This window comes from Pseudonaja textilis, chromosome Z, assembly GCF_049901715.1.
Source record: "Pseudonaja textilis isolate UNSWEBS1 chromosome Z, rPseTex1.2, whole genome shotgun sequence".
In the NCBI taxonomy this organism is placed as follows: domain Eukaryota; kingdom Metazoa; phylum Chordata; class Lepidosauria; order Squamata; family Elapidae; genus Pseudonaja; species Pseudonaja textilis.
The window spans coordinates 118,353,814-118,376,832 of record NC_142008.1 but is presented as its reverse complement, the minus strand read 5'-3'; the positions used below and the strand labels follow the sequence as shown (position 1 = coordinate 118,376,832).

The 23,019-nt window shown below is 36.5% G+C and overlaps 1 pseudogene across 1 annotated transcript; it reads left to right on the top strand.

Annotated features, from left to right (window-relative positions):
- The first annotated feature begins 1,890 nt into the window (after positions 1 to 1,890).
- On the top strand, positions 1,891 to 12,788 carry LOC148124335 (vomeronasal type-2 receptor 26-like; annotated as a pseudogene). The gene is made up of 6 exons (XR_015740165.1): positions 1,891 to 2,128; positions 3,112 to 3,403; positions 6,949 to 7,813; positions 9,575 to 9,861; positions 11,179 to 11,279; positions 11,917 to 12,788. The product of XR_015740165.1 is annotated as a vomeronasal type-2 receptor 26-like (transcript).
- Positions 12,789 to 23,019: the final 10,231 nt, after the last annotated feature.

Below are 23,019 nucleotides of genomic sequence, written 5' to 3'. Positions count from 1 at the left end.
TTTTTAAAACCAGATTCTGTGGATAAATTCTTCATTCTTAAAAAATGTTTACTTTCAACTTGGCAGGGCTTCCAAAAGAAGGACAAGAGATAAAAATTCATACTGCCATTGTTAATTTTTACCAGGCTACTATTTGCAAACAAATTAAAGATGAGAAATAGATCAAACAAAGATTAACTTCTTTTTAAAGGTCACATTCCATGAGAATATTTTCATAAGTCTGAAGACAAGTAAAAAAAAATATATTAGAAGCAAGATTCCAGAGACAGACTGCACACTTTAAGAGAAATCAGAAGAACCCATATGTTTAAATGAATGAAACAAATGAATATGTTTAAATATTCATTTGTTTTAATTTCCCATTTTAAAGGAAAATTGAAAAAAAATAGTTTATGCTCATAAACAAATGGCATTTCCACTTTTCTTGAAGTTTTAGGGCCATATTTTTAACCTGTATATTTTTAAAAAATATACTATTATCAGGATTTCCAAAGACATTCCAAAGATTTTAGATATACATCATAAATTTGGGATGATAAAATTCCTAAAATAGTAATTTAATTTAAATTATTTTTTCAACACAGCCGTAACCAAATTCTATCAGCATGTTGCTGTCTTCACTGTGAAGGAAATCAATGAGAATCCCAGATTCTTGACTAACATCACCCATGGGTTCCATATCTATGACAGCTACTTGGAATGATGAGTTATTAGACTACTTTAAACCTGCTTTTCAGCTCAGGTAGATTCATCTCCATCTATAAATAGGACACCAAGGAAACCTTCCTGGGTATCATTGGTGCACTTGGCACTGATGCCTTTAATCCCATTGCTGAGATTCTGAGTCTTTATAAGTTTCCACAAGTAATAAGTTAAGTTAATATAAAGTTACTGTTTCTGACCAAGGAAAAATAACATAGTCATAAAATAGCCTCCTATTTTCAGTGGTGGAGAATATTCTGATTTGACTGGCAGTCCATTTCCTGGATCCATGCTGTTTTGGAAATATCTCTTGTTTTAATGGGTTCAACATTGAAAAAAAGCTCATGATACATGATTCATGTTGGATCAAAGGTTTCCCTATTGAAGTATAGATTTAAGGATGGAATGAGATGCTTATTTGAATAACTCTCTCTGTAAAACTTGTATAACTCATAATATTTTGATACAAGTGCAAAGAAAGATTCCCTAAACTCACACTCAGTTCTTAGTGAAATGCTCACATCTATGTGTGGTTTTTCACTGTTATATTCTCTGAATTTTTCATGACCTCCCATCTATAATAAGTACTATCCCTATAAGGCCTCGTATTTTTCAAAATCACTAAGGTGTTTTTTTTTTTTTTACACTGATACACCAAGTTAACTTTGTTGTAGTGTATATTTGATTCTATAAGTAGCTGGGAAATACGGCAATGTTCAGTGAAAACTGCAGCATTATTCCTTTCTGAGCAAAAATGGTTTCTTTGGTTTCATGCTGAATTAGTAATTGCATTAAGATTTCCTATTGCACATCTTGTTTATTATTCAGTAGATAATTAATTTTCCTTAAAGAATTGAAATTACTATAATGTATTTATCTACTTAAAGCTCCAGAGATTTTCAGGAAAGTAGTGAAAAATAAAAAGCATAGGTGAGAGAGGTTGTAAATTAATTAGTTCCATGAAGATCTTGAGCCTATGGAAAGAGTCAAACAGGGCTATTGGGTTCATTTCCTCCAGTATCTGTTCTTTCTTTGATTAGACCAATTTTAGACTTGGGTCGTAGAAATCTCAGTCACTATTTATTTTTGAATCTCCATTGAAATTAAAGATTTAGGTTGATGCTATTCTCTTAGAAGGTGTGTTGGGAAAATCCAGGATGCTAAGTCAGATCCATTGGTGTAGGTTGGTATGGTGGAGATCTCTTTTAGAAGATTTTTTTGCTGTTGATGTACTGTTCTTCCTGATCTTACCTGTGATGAAAGTGAATGCACTCAAGTGTCCAGAGGTTGATCCTTTTCCGGTTCCACATGAATGGTACCAACCAGGAGATCTCCTTATTGGAGGGATGGCTTCACAGATCATCTATGCATTCAGTGAGCATTCATTTTATGAGCATCCATTTCAGGAGTTATATGGATTTTCTGAGTAAGTAAATCTGATGCCTTTCTTCACCTAATGATAATTTATAGAATCCACATCAGTTTCTTTGACTCACAATGGTTTCCAGGGAGGCAGATAAGTCAGGCCAAGATTTCTTGATTTTTTTCCTGAGATTTCAGATCCTACGTCTCTATAGAAAAAGTGATACAAGTATGAATTTGAATGCCTAAGAAATACCTAGATTACTAATGAGAACATGTATAGCTCAGATATAAACTATATAATTCTTGGTGCTATCTAAGCTTGGTTATTTTTGGCAGATATTTTTTATCGGCTTAGTTAATATTTTTAGTATTGTGAAGAGCATTGCAAAGCTTTTAATATGCTACTTACTGGGGAGGCAAAATATTTGAAAGAGAACATTCAAGATCTGAAAGACCCACAAATTTCCCAATGCCTAGAATATAAATGCATAAAAGTAGAAATTCATAATATAAGAAGATGTTCAGAAATGATCACTCCTCATCAAAGCAATGAAAAAATGTTCTGCACAATTAACATATTTTCTCAGAAAAAGGAGGAAATGGAAGACCAAAAATGGTTAATTAAATATATAAAAGTAGGAATTCCTAATATAAGATGTTCAGAAATGATCCCCTATCCCCATAAAAAGCATACAAGCAATACAAAATGGGGAAAATGTTCTTCACATTTAACAGATTTTCTCAGAAACAGGAAGAAATGGGAGAACAAAAATGGTTAAAATAAGCGTAAAGTAAAGAAGCGGAATAAGTTTAGCTTCCTTTAAATGAAACAGAACATATCATCCTTCTCATTGGCAATTAATAGAAAATATAAAAATATAAATTAGTGTATTGTTTAATGCATGATATAGTGTAATGCACAACAACACCCACACCATGATACTTTGAAGCAGTATAAAAGGAATTTAATCTTTTTAATTCCAATCACAGGCACAAATGGCTATTCTTGATGATCGACTAATTCATTCCCATTTTTACTTACAGTATGACTACAAAATTCTACCAACATGTCCTTTCCTTCGCCTTTGCTGTCAAGGAAATCAATGATAATCCAGAAATCTTGTCCAATATTACTCTTGGGTTCCATATGCATGATAGCTATTACGATGCCAGAATGACTTATCGGACCACCCTGGACCTGCTCTTCAAATCAAACAGACTTATGCCCAACTACAAATGTGGACTTGAGAAAAATCTCATGGCTATCATTGGAGGACTTGGTTCAGATACTTCATTCCATATGGCAGAAATTGTAGAGTTCTACAAAATTCCACAGGTACGTCCAGGAATGAGGAAATTTCTACAGAGCTTAGTTAAGAACCTTTTTAAACATTTATCGTCATGTGTTTATCTCCACAGAAACATGATTGTAAAAAACTCTCAATCAATACTTAGCAAGAGATTGAAAATTAAAATTAGCTTGGATTGGTAAAGGTGGCTTTTAACTTGCTGGTATTTGATCATGTTCCAATGAGAAAAATAAAGACAATTCTATAAGGATTTACATGAGAGAATCGTTGAGATGGGACAAGATAATGTATGCATTGTTGGAGATCTTAATGTGGTAGAGATATAAGGAAGGATTATTTTAGTAATTCAAAGAACCAAAAGAAAAGGAAAATTTTGCCCAGATCCTTTTTCAATATGACACGGGAACTAAATTTGATAGATCAATGGAGGAGAATAAATTTGGGGGAAAAAGAATTCACGGTCTACTTTAACCCACACAAATCGTGGTCTAGATTAGACATGGCATGGATGAACGCAGAACTAGGAAACCAACTAGATACGATAGAGATTATGACAAATGTATGGGCTGATCATAAAAAAATAATTTGGAAAGGAAAGAAAGGGAAGAGTAGAAGGTGGATACTTAATCCCCAAATTTTAAAGGAGAAAGATTTTGTAGAGAAAATTAAGAAAGAAATGGAACTTTTTTAAAAAGGAAAATACAGTGGAGCAAACACCATTACAGAATATATGGGATACAGCAAAGGTAGTCTTGAGGGAGCTGGTAACAGCATAAACAGCGAAAAGGAATAAGGAAAGATGGTAAAATCAGAATAAATTACAGGAGGATATTAAAGACCTAGAAAGTAATTACACACACACACACACCAAAAAAAAAAAAAAAACACAAGATGAAAAAATGTGGAGATGATTCTTACTAGGCATAAATTGAACATTATAAATCAGGAAGAGAGCATTAAAGAGGTGAAAAGGGCAAAACAGGTTTTTTTTTGAACATGCAAATAAACCAGGGAGATGGTTAGCCCATAAATTAAGATTAGAACGAGAAAGAAGGGTGATACAAGAATTGGAGGATGGTGATGGAAAATTAGAATATTGAATGACTGAGAAAAAGAAAATAGTACAAAAATATTTTGAACAACTATATAGGGAGGATGGAATAAACCCTGAGAATATAGAACAATATTTGAAAAGGAAAGGTCTCCCAGAAATTAGAGAGGAACAGAAAGAGATATTAAATAAGGAAATAACAGTGATGGAATTGAAAAGGGTGGTTGAAAGGCAGAAAGATAATAAGGTGCCAGGGCCGGATGGTCTTCCAGCAGAACTGTATAAATGTATTTATAAATGTCTTGAACCAGTGATGTTAGATGTGTACAACGAGGTCTTAGACTTTGCCAAATTACCTGATTCATGGAGAGAAGTGAATACCTCACGAATTCCTAAAGAAGTTTTAGATCACAAACAGATTAAAAATTATAGACCAATCTCACTCCTGAACTTACACTATAAAATATTTGTTACAATAATGTTGGAAAGATTAAAAATTATATTAAATGAACTTATTCATATTGACCAGAATGGCTTTCTACCTTTTAGACAGATAAGGATCAATATAAGCATAGTATTAAATGTATTAGAATACTATGAGGCCCACCCGGGAAAGCAGGCAGCATTGATTTTCTTGGATGCTCAGAAGGCCTTTGACAATCTCAGCTGGCAGTTCTTCATCCAACAGGTCAATAATATGGGATTTGGATCTAAATTCAAGAAAATGATTGGCACAATTTATTCGAACCAAAAAGCTAGGGTAATTATAAAATGGGGAGATTACTGAAAACTTTAAGATTATGAAAGGTGTTAGGCAGGGATGTCCAATGTCATCTCTGCTTTTTATCTTGACCATTGAAGTGCTTTTAAATCAGATTAGACAAAGAAAGGAGATAATTGGACTGAAGAGCACAAAAGAAGAATATAAAATACAGGTGTTTGCAGATGACTTCATGTTTCTTGTGGAAGATCCAATGGAGTCAATGACCTATCTAATTCAAGAATTAGAAGAATATCGGGAGGTAGCAGGGCTAAAAATTAATAAAGATAAAACAAAAGTAATAACCAAAAACTTGTCAGAAAGTCAAAAAAAAAAGAATTGGAAAGGAAATTGGAATTACAAAGTGTCAAAAAACTTAAATATCTAGGAATTTGGTTAACAGGAAGATGCTCTTCCATAAAAAAGGATAATTATATGAATTTACTTTTACAGATAAAGAAAGTTCTGGCCAATTGGGGAAAATTACAACTATCACTATTAGGCCGAATAGCGGCCATAAAAATGAACACACTACCAAAACTGTTATACAATTTTCAAACAATACCTATAAAATTGGATAAGAATTGGAAGGTATATTATATCCAAATACAAGGGACATTTAAAAAAAATGATTAGATATAAAGAATTGGTAGATGAACAGGGGGAATTAAAAACACTGGATAAACTAAAAGAAGAAGGGATAATATTGGACTGGTGAGTATATTTGCAAATTCAAACTAAATTTCAGAAAGATGTAAAGGAGCTAGGGATAGATAAAGATTTACAAAAATTGGACCAAATCTTGACAGGCAAGAATATAAAATTTATAACACAAACATATAATTATTTACTGGAGATAGATCTAGAGGAGGAAATTGTTAAGGGACCAATGATTGCCTGGGTGAGAAATGTGGGTCATAATATAAATTTGGATGAGTGGGAAAAGGCTTGGACCAAGAACTGGAAGCTGAGTTTGTCAATGGCATTCAAAGACAATCAATATAAAATGTTTTGTGGATGGCACTTAGCGCTGGCACAACTGGCGAAAATGTATCCAAGCTTGAAACCAGAATGCTGGAAGTTCAAACAAAAGAAAGGAACGTTTTTCCATATGTGGTGGCAATGTATAGAGGTCAAAAATAAAATACAGAGATGGCTTTTTGAGATTACAAAATATAAATTGAAATTGGAACCTGAAACATTTTTATTAGGTATGATTAAAGGGAATTTGAGTAAAGATAAAAGATACCTTATTGTAACATCTTAACTGCAGCAAGAATCACATTGGCACAAAATTGGAAGAGTGATAAAATACCACCAGGTAAAGTTTTGATTAAAAAAATAATGGACTGTGCTGAACTAGATAAATTCACTATGGAACTGAAAGGCAAAGAGGATTGAGAATACTACGCGACATGGGAGAGGTGGTACGAATGGGTGAAGGATAAGGATAAAAATAATGTATAGTCACAAAATAAGAAACATGTATATACAATGACACAATAACTGTTAATGGAAATGAGATTTTTGTATTTTTTTTTAAAGAATGTTTTTTTTTAAAAAAGAGAAAAGTAATGATTCTCATAATTTCAACAATGTTGCACTGGAATCCTTATATAAATAGTAACAGATATGACAAGTCTAGGAAAAATGAAATATAAATTAAACAATAAATTCATTTGACCAGCTTTTAAACAAATCCATGAAGATGAACAGAAAAACCAAAATCCTCTGATGAAAGTTCTTTTGTTTTCTTTTAGCTCCCATATGGATCCTTTCCCCCAAAAGAATTTTATATCAGTAATTTTTCTTATTTTTATTTTATGGCACCAAGTGAAGGTCTTATATATATTGGGATTATCCGATTGCTTCAACATTTTGGATGGAAATGGGTTGGACTCTTTGCCGTTGAAAATGAGAGTGGAGAACACTTTTTGAAGAAGATACAAGTGATGCTTTCCCAGCATGGAATCTGTCCAGCTTTCATACAAAGAATCCCCCTATTGTTTTCAATTGGATCACATCCATTCCTTGCATGATCGAATTACAAGTTTTTACATACATTTCAGAGATATTAAAGCAAATGTATTTATTCTTTATGGAGAGTCTTACATGCTTGTCTGGATGATATCTCCCATATTTCTAAGTGATCCTGAAGATAAGTTAAATGCATCCCTTAAAAAGGTATGGATCACTACAAGTCAAGTTGACTTCATATTAACAGGAAATGTAAGGACCTGGAATCTCCAATTGTTTGATGGGACAATTTCTTTTCAGATACATTCAGGTGAAGTTCCAGCATTCAAAGAATTTCTGAAGACAATAAAACCTTTTTGGAGGCAAAGAGATGGATTTCTAAAAGGGTTTTGGGAGCAAGCATTTGACTGTCCCTTGAATAATTCAGAAGGATTAACAACAAATCCTAAAAAATGTACTGGGGAGGAGAAACTGGACATTCTTCCTGGACCTCTCTTTGAAATGCAAATGACAGGTCATAGTTATAGCATCTATAATGGTATCTATGTTATAGCTCATTCTTTGCAAGCTTTACTTTCAAAAGAATCCAGTCAGAGTAAAACTTTGGTGGATAAAATCCCAGAATCAGAACATCTACCACCTTTTGAGGTAAAGTTGTCCAACAAAAGTGAAAAATTTACTAGAAAAATGACTTAGATCACAAATGAGTTCAACCATATTTTCAGGCACAATATATCATTCAAATAGCTAAGATTAAATCCATCAATACATTATAAATAGGTAAGGAAAGCACTATTCTGCAGTCAGTAAATTCTACCTCTGGGTTACATTCCACTTTCTAATGAAGTGGAATATGTGAAATATTATTCACAGTAATACACTGCTTTTTTATATCCATGAAAATGGAAATCATTGTGTTCCTTACTGTATATAGTGATGCTCTCCAGGCTAATTCTTGATGTTTATTGCATCAAGCTGCATAAAGAAATTTGGGGAAACTTTTTCTAATTGTCCAAGTAGAAAAAATTACAACTCTTGCTAATTGGAAGAATAACTACAATTAAAATGAACATCCTACCAAAATTTTCATTATTATTTCAAGTAATCCCAATAAAATTAAGTAAAAAATTATTCAAAAATAGACTAATAGCAAAATTTATTTGGTTAGGGGGAAAAGCCATGGATCAAATTGAAAATGTTACAGGATAGTAAAAGTAAAGGAGGATTTGGGTTACCAGATTGGGAGCTATATTATCAAGCCTCAGCCCTTACATGGATAAAGGAGAAACTACAGATGAAATACAAGAAGGACACAGAGAGTTATGGATTCTATAGTGGACCACAAGATTTGGATAAGATATTACAGGGGATGGATGAAAAGTTACTTTAAAAATGTTATGACTACTTACTGAGGTTTAACATAGAAAAAGAAACAGTAAAGGAAAATATGATAACCTGGGCAAATTTTGGGGGGTAAACTATAGAGTTGGATGATTGGCAAAAACTGTGGGGAAAAATTATAGATTGTCAGCAGTGTATAGAGAAAATTTGTAGAAAATGTTCTATAAGTGGCATCTACCACCAGCAAGATTAGAAAAATGTTCCCAAATAGCACATCAGAATGTAAACAAACATAGGGAATATATTACCATATGTGGTGGACCTGTCCATTGGTGAAAAAAGATTGGGCAAAGATAAAAAATTGATTGGAGAAGATGATAAAACAATAGATAGACTTAAAACCTGAGCTATTTCTATTGGGCATATTGGAATATAATAAGAAAATTCAGTACTTGATGCTTCATGTAATAACAGCTGTGAGAATTAGCTACACACAAAATTGGAAAAACAGAAATACACCGACAAAGGAAATGGTAATAAGGAAAATATTTGATTGCGCTGAAAGGGACAGGTTGACGGTGGAAATAAAAAATAAAGGAGAATCAGAATATTATTCCATTTGGTACAATTGGTTAGATAAGAGATGCAAAGATTAGAAAACTGCAATGAAAGATGATCAAAGTACTAGAAACAACATGAGTATAATGATAGTTAAAAATATAAACATATAGAATAAGAAAGATAAATATGGTATTGTATAAAGAAAAGTTAAATGGTTGAAGATAGAAGATATAATAGAATACAAAATGTATAATGTTGATACAACCACTATATCGCAGTTGTTAAATTGAAGCTGTACTACAAAATAAAGAAAATGTATAATAAAACTTTATTTATTTTTAATAAAGAAATTTGGGGAAAAAGGAAAATATCTCTTAGAAGATCACTATTCTTTAAACTTCCTCTGTTTCCTCCTCCTCCTCTTCTTCTCCTTCTGCCTCTCCCTCTCCTTCTCCTACTCTTTCTTCTTTTCTTCCCCTTCCCCTCCCTCAACCTCTTCCTCTGTAGCTGCACCCATTTCTTCAAGGCATTTCTTTCAACAACTCAGCAGGAGAAAGTATGTCTTTTAATGAAAAGATGGAAATTGGAGGAGGATTTGACATCATCAACATGATCACCTTTTCAAACAAATCAATCCAGAGAGTGAAAGTTGGAAGATTAGATCCCAATGCTCCAGATGGAAATGAATTGATTATTAATGAAAATTTGATTGCATGGCACAAAGATTTTAATCAGGTATGGGTAATCTTCAATAGATCAGATCATTGCACACATTTTCCTAAAACATGCGTTATGTTTCTCCTTTATACCAATTGAGAAAAACTTGGTGAATCCCTTTAATCAGGTCTTCCAGTTTCTTATTCTTTTGAAAGAAATTTCTTTTTCTCTGTGGTTTTAATCAGTATGGATTGCAAGCATGTAGAATGCTTATATTTTTACAACTTCCTCGGAAATGAAAAATGAAACAATGGGGGGCAGGGGGAAATCACTTATAATGTCTACAGTCAATTTCTTTTTTTTTTAAACAAGCTTTATTGATTTTACAAACAAACAAACAAAACAAAACATCATTAAACATTAAAAACATAAAACCTCTTTCCATTGTAGATCCTTACAAGGCAGGTAACATACTGCTTTATATCATGTACTTATAATTTATCCCATTTCCATATAAACACGTAAATTCCCTTTACCAAATTCCACATTGTTTCTCTTTAATCATTATTCAATCATATTTCCTTTCTGATTTATCTGCTATCCAGTCATCAACTTTATATTTTCCTCTGGCTTGTTTATAATTATTCTCATCTAGTCTTCCTCCGAGATTTTATTTTTTAATTCTTAATTAAACACACACACATAAGACATAGACATAAAAACATAAAAACTTTCTTCTAGAAAGTAACTTGGCCCCAGATTACCTCTTTTTGTATGGACTTCAATTGAATTCACGCTCTTCTTATATACTATTACCCATCTTATTTACCATTCTATATCTATTATATAACTCCTCTCCACTTTTGCCTCATCTTAATTCTGTTTTATATATTTAATCTTGCTTTAAAAAAAAATATTTTTATATCTTTGTCCATTTCTCCATTTACATCTGTCTCATTTCCAATTTAAGAAAGAATAGTTTCCCCTGGAATCACTAATCGGAGTATGATGCCTTTCTATCATTCCCCTAAATTAAAATTTAAAATAACACCTAAATCCCAATCAGATTCTGTTTAGTACATTCTACTATTTCAGAAACCAATACTACAATAATAAATCCATAGCAATCAACACATTAATCCATTAAACTCTATATTCAAACTAATATTTTAAACATTCCCTTTAGTATTTTATTAAAACTTATTATCATTCATTATTAAACCTTTTAAAGTTATACCTTGATATTTTAGTCTTTTATTAGATCTTAAAAAGTTCTGATTATCTACTTATAATACAAATACCACTATTACAATACTCATGTGTACAGTCAATTTCTGTTGGCCATGATGCTCTTTATAGGATTATTATTTGATTTTGTTTTCAAATGATGAAAAACTTAACAACTTGGCAACTAATTGTTCAACATTTTTCATGTTATGAACAGGTTCTTCCAGTTTCTGTCATCCCGGATATTGGAAGAGAAAATCTGAAGAGAAAACCTTCTGTTGCTATGATTGTATTCCCTGTCCAGAGGGGAAGATTTCAAGCAAGACAGGTCAGTTATAAAGTTCTTCTATTTTTGGAGACAATGGCTGCAGATAAATTATTCTCTCAAAAATTACAATTTGTTCTATTTCTTACTAACTATGAGATTTTCCCACCCTTTAAAGCAACAAACAAGCATAATCCCTATAAAACTCAGTTATTAATAATCTCTCATATTTGAGAATACTATGACATCTTGTAGGATATAGCATCCACAGATGCCATATTTTCTTATATGCATTTTTATCCCAGAATTCAAAACCCAAACTATTTACATAGTGACCAAAGGCAAATTTCAGCCCAGACACCTTTTATACGGTAGTAATCCAAAGCATTAGTGTAAGTGGCAATATAATAGGTGGAACTGGAAGGAAATTGAAAATTATCCATGTAATTGTTGTAAAATTGGCTGAGAAATGCAATAATCAATGTTGGAGAGAAAGAGAGAGAGACACACACACACATACACACATACACACAAAAAGACACTGTAACTCACTTTATTTTCTAAATTTCAGAAATTCTGCTTAGAAAACAAGGCCATGGCTAAGTGAGATTGGAAGGAATGTTTGTTTCCAAACAGAAGAACAGAAATCTCAGAAAGAAATAGATAATAAATGATTTTCTTTTTGATATTTTTTATCCAGACACAGATGATTGTTTCAAATGTCCTGAGGATCAGTATCCAAGCAAAGTGCAAGATCGATGCCTTAACAAAACAATGAGTTTCCTGTCCATTGAAGAATCTTTAGGAATCGGTTTGGCCTCAGCTGCTCTTTTCTTTTCTTTAATGACAATCAGTGCGCTCAGAATTTTCCTTAAGTGTAGAGATACCCCCATTGTCAAGGCCAACAACCGGGACCTCTCTTACACTCTCCTTATTGTCCTCTTACTATGCTTTTTATCTTCCTTGTTATTCCTTGGTCAGCCAGGGAAAGTAACCTGCCTTCTCCGTCAACCAGCATTTGTCATCATCTTCTCAGTTGCTATTTCTTGTGTGTTAGCTAAAACTATTACCGTGGTTGTAGCTTTTATGGCTACTAAGCCAGGTTCTTCAATGAGAAAATGGGTGGGGAAAAGATTGGCACTTTCTATTGTTCTTTCCTGTTCTTTTCTTCAAGCAGGTCTTTGCATTCTGTGGCTGGCAACATCTCCTCCATTTCCTCAGTTAGACATGAATTCCCTTACAGAAATGATGATTTTGCAATGCAATGAAGGCTCCATCTTCATGTTTTATTGTGTATTGGGCTATCTGGGCTTCTTGGCTATTGTCAGCTTTATTGTGGCATACTTTGCCCGTAATTTACCTGACACCTTTAATGAAGCCAAGTTCATCACATTTAGCATGTTGGCTTTCTGCAGTGTGTGGATCTCCTTTGTTCCAACCTATCTGAGCACCAGAGGAAAAGCCATGGTGGCTGTGGAGATCTTCTCCATTTTGTCCTCCAGTGCTGGGTTAATGGGATGTATCTTTTTCCCAAAATGTTTTGTCATTGTTCTTAAGCCAGAACTAAACTAAGAAACAACTAATAAAATGAAGTTATTGTATCATGTAAACATTTTTTTCTGCAAGGATACTAAGTTTAAATGAGATGTCTATAAGTTAAGAGTTAAGAGTCAATTAAATAATTAATTGGGGTTATTTATTCATTTATTAAAGGGATGTAGTGGGTAAGACACTGAGCTTGTTGGTCAGAAAGGTCAACAGTCCGGTGGTTCGAATCCCTAGTTCCACATAATGGAATGGGCTCACTTACTTATCCCTGCTTCTGCCAACCTAGCAGTTCTGAAGCATGTAAAAATGCAAGTAGAAAAATAGGGTCCACTTTGGTGGTAAGTTATCAGCGTTCTGGGTGCTTTAGTCATGCTGGCCACATGGCCATGGAGATGTCTTCAGACAGTGCTGGCTCTTCAGCTTTGTAACAGCGATGGGCACCACCCCCTAGAGCTGGAAATGACTAGCACATATGTGTGAGGGGAACCTTTACCTTTTACCTTTACATATTTATTTATTTCTTATTGCATAATATAATAGAGCAATGTTTCTCAACTTTGACAACTTTAAGCTGTGTGAATTTTAACTTCCAGAATTCCCTACTCAGTTCTGTTGGCTGGGGAATCCTGGGAGTTGCCGTTGATACAGTTTAAAGTTGCTAGGTTAGAGAAAGTCTGGAATAGAGCATTAATGCATAACATTCAGAAAAAAATATCATGTAGAATATGTGTCAAAGTAAAGAACATCAGAACAGTGAATTATTTTTTTAAAATGCACAAATAATGAATAAAATTATGAAAAAATAAATAAACAAATAAATTATGTATGATCAGATATAAGAATAACTAAGCCTATGGCCTGATATCTAGATCATTTAGACTTTGGAGAGCATATCCTCAAGGTGATGTAATTCTTGCAGGGAATTCGGGAACTTTCAGTGGGGCATTCAATCAATATGATGTAAAGCTTGCAGGACATTCTCACAGTCGTATTTAGTATTATCAGCCAGACCCCATTTGTTTTTCCAACATTGGTACCTGACTTTTTGGTTTGGATCTGATTGAATGCTGTCTGGTTTTCCCTTCAAAGATCAAAGCCGAAAGGGTATTGAACTATATCAGATACTAAATCAAACAGATCTGGTTTGAAATTGCCTATTCCTGGCACCATATTTTTTCAATATAAAAGTCTATCAATTAATATTAATTAATCAATTATGTGACAATCAAGCCCACCTTGCCTGCTTAAACTTAAACAAAGATGTAGCTGATCTCCTAAAAGCATCAGAAATATTCCCTTGTCTATGTCCATCATGTTTTCCTAAGCTAAACAAACCAAATATCCTGACTGACAGAGTTGATAGCACAGAATCACTCATGCAATCAAAAGAAAAATGCTTAGCAACACGTTTTGAAACAATTATACAAGAAAGCCTAATTTCTCTTGGAAAAAAAATACAGAACTGATAAGCGACTACTTATCAGCTCAAAATCAAATCCCAGCCCAACAACCACTACCACAACTACTACCGCAACTACAACCACAACTACAACCAAAAATAACCACCAAACCACAACCACAAATAATTACTATCACATCAAATAATTCCAAAATTATATCTCCTTACTCATCAGAGTCACCATGGAAGGTGATCAGAAATGTCTAAATGCCATCTTATTTGGTCTTGAAGACACCAACAAATTAGATGACATCACCAAAGTTCATAATATCATAAGCACCTCAAATACAACAAACATCTCACTTGAAGATATCATTGAAATAAACAGAGATGGCCCTGGGTACAAATACAATGATGGCTCTGTGGCCCCAAAATTTTGTAGAATTTTGCAAAATTTTGCAAAAATGAATCCAGCAAACGCATATTCATTCATACAATAAACACCATTGCAAAAACCAATCCCAACCACAAAAAGCTTTGCTCACGACCAGATTTATCCATACTACAAAGAATCTGTTCCTGTAAACTCTGCAATGAACTCAAAAGACATCTAGACAATAGAGTGAAGGACCTGTACATTGACTACCACACTGATTGTATCAAAATTAAGTCACACAACCCACAACTCCACATCTAACCCTACCTCATGCAACCCTCCATCACTAAAAGCTAGGCATACACACCCCTAACTACCTCAATTCCAACTACAATTGGCCTTAAATGCAAGCTACTCAATGCAAGAAGCCTTGTGAATAAAATACCTGAATTTCTCCTCTTATTAATATGGCTAAATTCAACATCATATTTGACTGTGAAACATGACTCAATGCACATCTCCCTGACTCCATTACCACAGTAAGAGACTATCACATTTACTGATCAGATTGTGAAATCCATAGAGGAGGTGGTGTTGCTATCTTCTATAAAAAGTCCTTACATCTAAAAACCATCCAAGTTACCCAAGAGCTTGCTCTTCCTGAGACCAATGTCCGTAAATATCACATTTCAATTCTTACTATGTTACAGAGCCCCTGATTATGACATCGAAAATGTAAACAAGCTGAATTAACTACTAACATGGGCAACATCCTGCCCACACACTTTTATTTTTCTTGGTAACTTCAATCTACCTCACATTAATTGGAACCTAAACAAATGTAAAACTGAACCCATACATGCAACCTTCTACAATGCTGTAACAAACCTGGGACTGGAACAACTAGTAGCCAACTAGTAGACTTAACAACTGCCTCAATCTCATATTCTGCAATAGTTTGAATTCAATTTATGGAATACAAATTAAAGATCCCTTTTCCAACAGTCACCATAGCATGATTGACTTTTGTCTGAACGTACATCCACACAAAAATCAACACAACGATGTGATCCCCAATTATAACTTCAAAAAAGACAACTATGATCTTGTACACAATGATCTCTCATCCCTTGATTGGCAATTTCTATTCACTGGATGAAATACTGTAGAAGACCATTACAACATATTTTTACTTGAAGTCAAATAAGTCATCACACTATATGTACCAATAACAACTCCCTCCCCCCCCCAAAAAAAAACAGATTACCCATAACAATAAGGAAGCTTCATTCCAAAAGAGATCACTTTGGTGGAAAAACCAAAGTGGTCATGTTGCCAACTTCAAAAGCCAATACAAAAATATATGCCACCAGATAAAGACTGAATGCACCAATTATCACATTAAACAAGAGGAAAACCTTGTATGCACCAATTCCACCTGCACTTTCTACCATTTTTTAAACAGCAAACTAAAAGGTTCATGGTCCATCCCACCCCTGATAGGACCTAATGGTAAAGACTGCAACGATGACACCATTAAAGCCAAACTCTTTAACACATTCTTTGCCTCAGTATTTGTAAATAGCAATGGATCATGCCCAGTGATGCCCAGTCCTAGTCAAACCACAGACAACTACAAGGATCTAATACATATCGATTTTACAGAAGACAATTTTGAAAAAGCACTACACAATCTAAAACCATCTCTAACTATTGGACTGGACGGAATATGCGCCTACTTCTTTAAAAAGCTATCCACTGCCATAGCAGAACCTCTAAGCATAATCTTTGAAAAAACTTTCAGGGCCAGCTCCTTGCCTAACCTATGGTCACAAGCCACGGTCATCCCCATCTTCAAAAAGGGAGACGCAGCCTAGTTGAATATTACAGATCAATCTCTTTAAGTTGTGTCACCTGTAAAGTCATGGAATCAATTATTAACCAATCCATTATATCCTCCACTTAGAGATAAACAACCTACTCTCTAATGAACAATTTGATTTCAGAAAAAAACTACCCTATATTCTGCAACTTTTACACTGCAAAAAAATATGGACTACACAACTTCATCAGGCAAAGCAATAGAAGCAATCTACATAGATTTCTGTAAAGCTTTTGATTCAGTGGTACACGACAAATTATGCCTAAAACTAAAATCTTATGGTATCTCTGGACACCTGCTTAACTAGATAGAAGCATTCCTGTCAAACAGACAACAAATGGTCAAAATTGGGAGTGTCCTAACAAATTCTGTACCTGTCAATAATGGTGTCCCCCAAGGCAGTGTTCTAGGACCAATTCTCTTCATACTCTGTATAAATGACCTATGTGATCATATTAAGAGCAACTGTGTTCTCTTTGCTGATGATGTAAAGCAATTCAACACCACAGACAATACCGCTACCCTTCGAAAAGACCTTGACTACGTATCATAATGGTCAAACAAATAGCAACTTCAACTCTCAACAAATAAATGCTCTGTCTTACATATTGGCAAAAAAAATCCGAAAATAAAATACAAGCTGAATAATCAAGACCTTGTTGATGATCCAAACTCTGTAAAGGACCTTGGAATACTCATCTCTAATGATCTAAGCTAGAGCCCACTGTAACATACATAGCCAAAAAGGCATTAAGAATTGTTAACTTAATCCTACGTAGCTTTTTCTCTGGTAATATCACATTACTAACTAGAGCATACAAAACATTTGCTAGACCAATACTCGAATACAGCTCATCAGTCTGGAACCCACATTACGTATCTGATATTAGCACAATTGAGAAAGTCCAGAAATATTTCACAAGAAGAGTTCTCCACTCCTCTACTCGTTGTAGAATACCTTATGCCACCAGACTTGAAATTCTAGGCCTAGAAATCCTTGAATTATGCTGTCTTTGGTCTGATCTAAGTATGATATATAAAATAATACATTGCAATGCCTTACCTGCAAATGAATACTAAAGCTTCAATCATAACAACAAAAGAGCCACCAATAGATACAAACTCAAGGTTAACCACACCAAACTTGATTGCAGGAAATACGACTTCAGCAACAGAGTGGTCAATGTCTGGAATACTCTACCTGACTATGTGGTTTCTTCCACAAACCCCAAAAACTTTAACCTTAGACTGTCTACTATTGATCTCATCCCTTTCTTAAGAGATCTGTAGGGGCTGTGCAAAAGCGCACCAACATGCCTACCGTTCCTGTCCTATTGCTTCTTTGATTTTTCTTATATGTACCCATTTCATGTATTCATAACTATGCATATACTTATACCTATTATCTTGTAAGCGATTGACAAATAAAATAAAATAAATAAATAAATTTTACAATCAAGTATCGAAAGTTTTCCAGCTGTCCTTATTTATTTTCTGGGCTGACACAATTACATTTCATGAATTATCCATTGTAAATATAAATATAATGATTAAGTTTAAAATGTGAAGTGCATTCCCATTCTCCACTAGAAAGTTTCTTTTTTAAAAGTGAAAAATTAGCTGTGTCTACTATATAGCCACAGAACTAATGTGAGATAATGTAATGTATGTTCACTATATGCATTTATTTTATAATGAACCAATTATTTTAGTAGTAAAGCAAGCAAACGAAAGTTATCATCCTGAATAATTACTGGAAGGATGATCTAACACATGTTTGGCTGAGGTTGTTCCTTGTTGACTACCAGCAACAATATGAATTTCAGTTGTCTTATTCCATCTTCTTCCATTCTTCCCTGAATCTCAGCAAGAGAAGCGATCCATGCTAGGTGAAAGATTACACAAGCATGATCCAATCCAAAGCCATGGATTGGCCCATGGTTCATATGGCCCATGCAGCTAATCAGTTTGAACAGTCCACCAGTTTTTTTTTTTTTAAATGCACCTTCTTTTAATGCATTATTGCATTAGTCAGTAATGAGCAAACTGAACTATTCGGTTTTGCCTCCATGCAGTTGATAGTGCTGCCAGAGAATCTGATGGCAATCCTGGAATGATATTACCAGGGGCTGTGGTGGTTCATGTGATAAGATGCTGGACCTGCACACTGCTGAGGTTGACAGCTTGGCATCTCAATTCCCATGAGCAAATAAACTATGAAGGAACAAGGAAGGAGTCTCCCTTGATTGCCTACTGGCATTCAGGTAAAGATAACACTGCCCTAAAATATCCTTTCACAGAGGCAGCCAGCCACCTCGGTGATCCCTGGCTAGCATGTACCATACACTAAATAACTTACCAGGCAATAGATCAGGGAAAGACCAATAGCCCACCTTCCCCAAATTTTAAAACAAATTGCTACTGCTGCTGCAATCAAGTATGTCACCATTGTCCTGTGCCAGATTATGAATGGTCAGTACAGTGTAGTGGGCTTCAGTAGGCAAGAACCAGTCCAGAATATCTGCAACAGCATTTGTTAACTCAAAACTGGACCTGAGGAACTGCAGGTAAATGCCTGTAATTTGTACTCTGGGCCCACAGGGTCTGAACCAATCATAATGCTTGAAAAACCTGCCCAAATATAAATGTTCAAATTTCACTTTAGGAAATTAATAGTGAAGGTCATCTAAAGGTTAGTTTCACTTTAGGAAAGTTAACAGTCAGGGTCATCTAAAGGTTAGTTTCACTTTTAGCAGGCTTACCCAACTATATACATTCAGTGCATAACAGTCAAAGATAGGCCCAAGGCTACTATGGTAGCTATGAACTCCTATGCCATCTCAGAACCCTCTTTTATGGAAAGCAGATTAAAATTTCCCAAGACTTAGTTTGAGGAACTTCACTGTCAACCTAAAATACATTCAAGAAGGTCAGAGTGGGAGGTTGCTACCTATGAAGGAGGCTGGTGCAGCACCAATATTGCCAACTGATCCCATGAGCCCAACTTATTTCATATTCAAGAATCTGTGGTGGAGCCTCCTTGAAGTCTTTAGAAATTCCTGGCTGGTGATCATTATACTGTCACCTATGCCTTAGGTTTTCCACTGATGTCACACCTGAAGCTGGATATATCTCCTAAAGCAGGGGTGTCCAACCTTTCACCTTCCCTGGGCCACATTAGAAGAAAATTTGGTTTGGGCCGCACATAAAATAAAATAAAACTAACGATACCTGATCATCCAAAAAACCATAGAAAACATAGTTAACATATTAAATTTATTTGGAAATGAAGTTAGTGAGATGTTTTTATTATTAATTATTTATTAAACATTATTTATTTTTATCACGGTTTTTTATCACAGTTTTTATCATCAGTTTATTTTCCGGCCAAATTTTGTGGTGGGGGGAGAGTGGGGGGAGAGTGGGGGGGAAAAGCTCACCCACCTCACGCCTACCTCTGCTCCTGCAAATGGCCCAGCTGGATGAGGCAGGACTGGAAGGCAGAAGCCTTCCCCCGCCACCGCTGCTGCTTCTGCCCCCGCCACCGCTGCTGCTGCTTTTGCCCCCAGCTGCCACATAGCGCTCTTCTGCCCCACGCCACTGCTGCTGCTTCTGCCCCTGCCAGCTTCTGCTGCTGCTTCTTCCCCGCCACTGCTGCTGCCCCCCCGCCACTGCCCCCTCCGCCGCCACATGCGCCGCCAGCTTCTGCCCCCACTGCAGGGGCAGCGGCGGTGGGTGCAGAAGCAGCAGTGGTGGCGAGAAGGAAGAAGTGGCGGCAGAAGGGCAGAAGCGGCGGCAGCGGCGGGGAAGAAGTGGTGGCGGCAGGGTGGCAGCGATGCCGGGGCAGAAGCAGCAGCAGTGGTGGGGAAGAAGCAGCAGCGGGGCAGCAGCGGCAGCGATGGCGGGGCAGAAGTGGTGGTGGGGGCTGAAGCAGCAGCGGTGGCGGGGCAGAAGTGGCAGCGGGGGCAGAAGCGGCGGCGGGGGAAAAGTGGCAGTGGCGGGGGCAGAAGTGGCGGCAGGGGCAGAAGCAGCGGCAGTGGTGGAGGAAGAAGCGGCGGTGGCAGGGTGGCAGCGACGATGGGGCAGAAGCAGCAGTGGTGGCGGGAAAGAAGCGGCGGCGAGGGCAGCAGCGGCAGTGGACGGCGGGGGCAGAAGCGGCGGTGGGGCAGAAGCAGCAGGGGTGGCGGGGAAAGAAGCGGTGGCGGGGGAAGCAGCGGCAGCGCAGGCAGGGCAGAAGCGGGGGAGGGCTGAAAGCAGCAGTGGGGGCGGGGGTAGAAGCGGCAGCGGGGAAGAAGCGGCAGCGGCAGGGGCAGAAGTGGTGCAGGGCAGAAGCAGTAGCGGTGGCGGGGGAAGAAGTGGCGGCAGGGGCAGAAGTGGTGGGGGCAGCAGCGGCAGCGATGGCGGGGGCAGAAGCAGCAGCGGTGGCAGGGAAGAAGCGGCGGCGGGGGCAGAAGTGGAGGCAGGGGCAGAAGCGGCAGCAGTGCCAATGGCGGCAACAGCAGGAGGTGGTGCTCTGATGGCGCCTGCCTTTTCTCTTGCTGCTTGGCCTCGCGCCTGCCTCTCCTCCTCCTCCTCGCTGGCTCTGGCACGAAGGTTGGGGTGGGCACTGGGCCGCATTACGAGGCGACCTGGGCCGCACGTGGCCCATGGGCCGCGGGTTGGACAAGCCTGTCCTAAAGTTTCATTCATACATTGGATCCAGGATGGTATAAGCAATATATGTTTCAGGTGACTCAATTCCTTCTTGGAAAGAGTAATAGCAGGTCAATAATAAAGGGTCATTGCTACTCAAATTAACTATATGTTGGACTCCAACTTTAAAGCAGGATTTGTGAGGTGTGGGGGTTTTCAATGTGACCTAGAACTGATGGAACCTGAGGAAGTGGACAATTCCCCTTGGACAGTTGCTAGTTTGGCCACTTGTGAATTAAGTCCATTCCTTTCCTGACTTATTGAAGTTGTGTGGAAAGGAATATGGGATTGGGTCTGGTGGTAATTAACTCCTCCTTGAAAGAAAGAGTGGTCCCATCAGGTCTTAACAAGACAGTGGTATGCCTCCTCCTTAAAGGTTCATCACTCAACCCAACCAAGCTGGACAATTTTCATCCAGTTTCCAATCTTCTCCTTTCAGAGATGAATATGGCAAAAGGGGTTGTATGGGCCAAATGACCTTGGATGAAATGGATTATCTAGACCTCATATATCATTATTCCCTGCTCTCATCTTTCCTCTCTCTTTTTATTTATATATTTTGTTATTGCTGTGGCTTCTTTCACCCTCTTTCTGATGAAATGAGATTGCTTATTAGTGTATATAGTCATTATTTTAAAAACTTACAATGATTCTCTGGTAATGTTTCAAAGAATTTTTCCACACTTGTTGTATATGTATGTGTGCATATGTATGTGTGTATACATATACATGTGTGAGCATTGACACCCACATGTAAACATATATACACAGAGCATACATCCATCAACAATACTCTTTTCTTTCAAAATTCCACATTAAAAATGTTTATTCACTACAGGAAACACTGGTAAATAATTCTATTGAAGCACAGTTTTTTCTGTAGATGTAAATAAGTTTGTGTGCTTCTAACTGGAGTATTTTAAAAGCTGGATCACTAGAGATAATTAACCTGTTTGCGAAGTTGATACTGGCTGAACTTCCAAAAAGAGAAAAGTGATTCTGGAAGAAGCTGCAGTGTCTGAACAATTATAAAATCACATCTAATCTTTACTACTTCATTATTGATTATATCATTTCTTTCAATAATAGATGACATTCAGAGCAAAATTAATGGTCTCTCCACTAGAATTATTCTAGTGACTGTAATTTGTTCACTTGGTCTAAGAGGTGTTGAAAGGCTGGAAAATGCCTTTCTTTTGAGGATTCGATTTTCCTGCTGGGAGGGCTCCAGTACAAGGACACAGACAGAGACAACTGCTTGGAAGCTGGTTTATTCTTCAGGAAGGCAAGAGATAGCAAGAAGTCTGCGTTCCTGGGACTAGCCATCTTTGTATAATAAACTCCTGATTTTTATACCTTTTCTCCTTTTGTGTGTGAGTGCTTGTGTTTGTATTTCTTAATGTTTTAAATCCTGTCAGGGGGTTGTCTTCATTTCCACCAGAGGGTAAACTCTGCGGGGTGGTTTGATTGGATTATCAGTTTCATCCTAATGTTTTCTTATATTTGGGGGTGGTTTGATTGGATTATCAGTTTCATCCTAATGTTTTCTTATATTTGTTTGGTGGCAATCTCCTATCTGCCATGGAATTTATTTCGTATCTTTTGTCTATTTGTTTTGCTGATTTGGCATGACCTTTTGTTTGTAAGGGATTTCTTTTTCTTGTTTCCCTAGCTTTCTTAATTACTTGGCTTTTGTCTAGGGGGCTTCTTTCAATACCTTTTATCAAATCTCTTTTCCTATGCAAGTTTGTTTTATGGCTGGCCTGATGTTCCCTTTGGGCTTTTCCTGCTTGGGTGTCACCACTGTCCTCATGAAGTTCCCTTTCCACAATCCTTCATTTTTTTTTTTAAGGTGGTCTCTGATTGAATGTCTGGGTATACTTGTTATTTGTGATCAATCTGGATC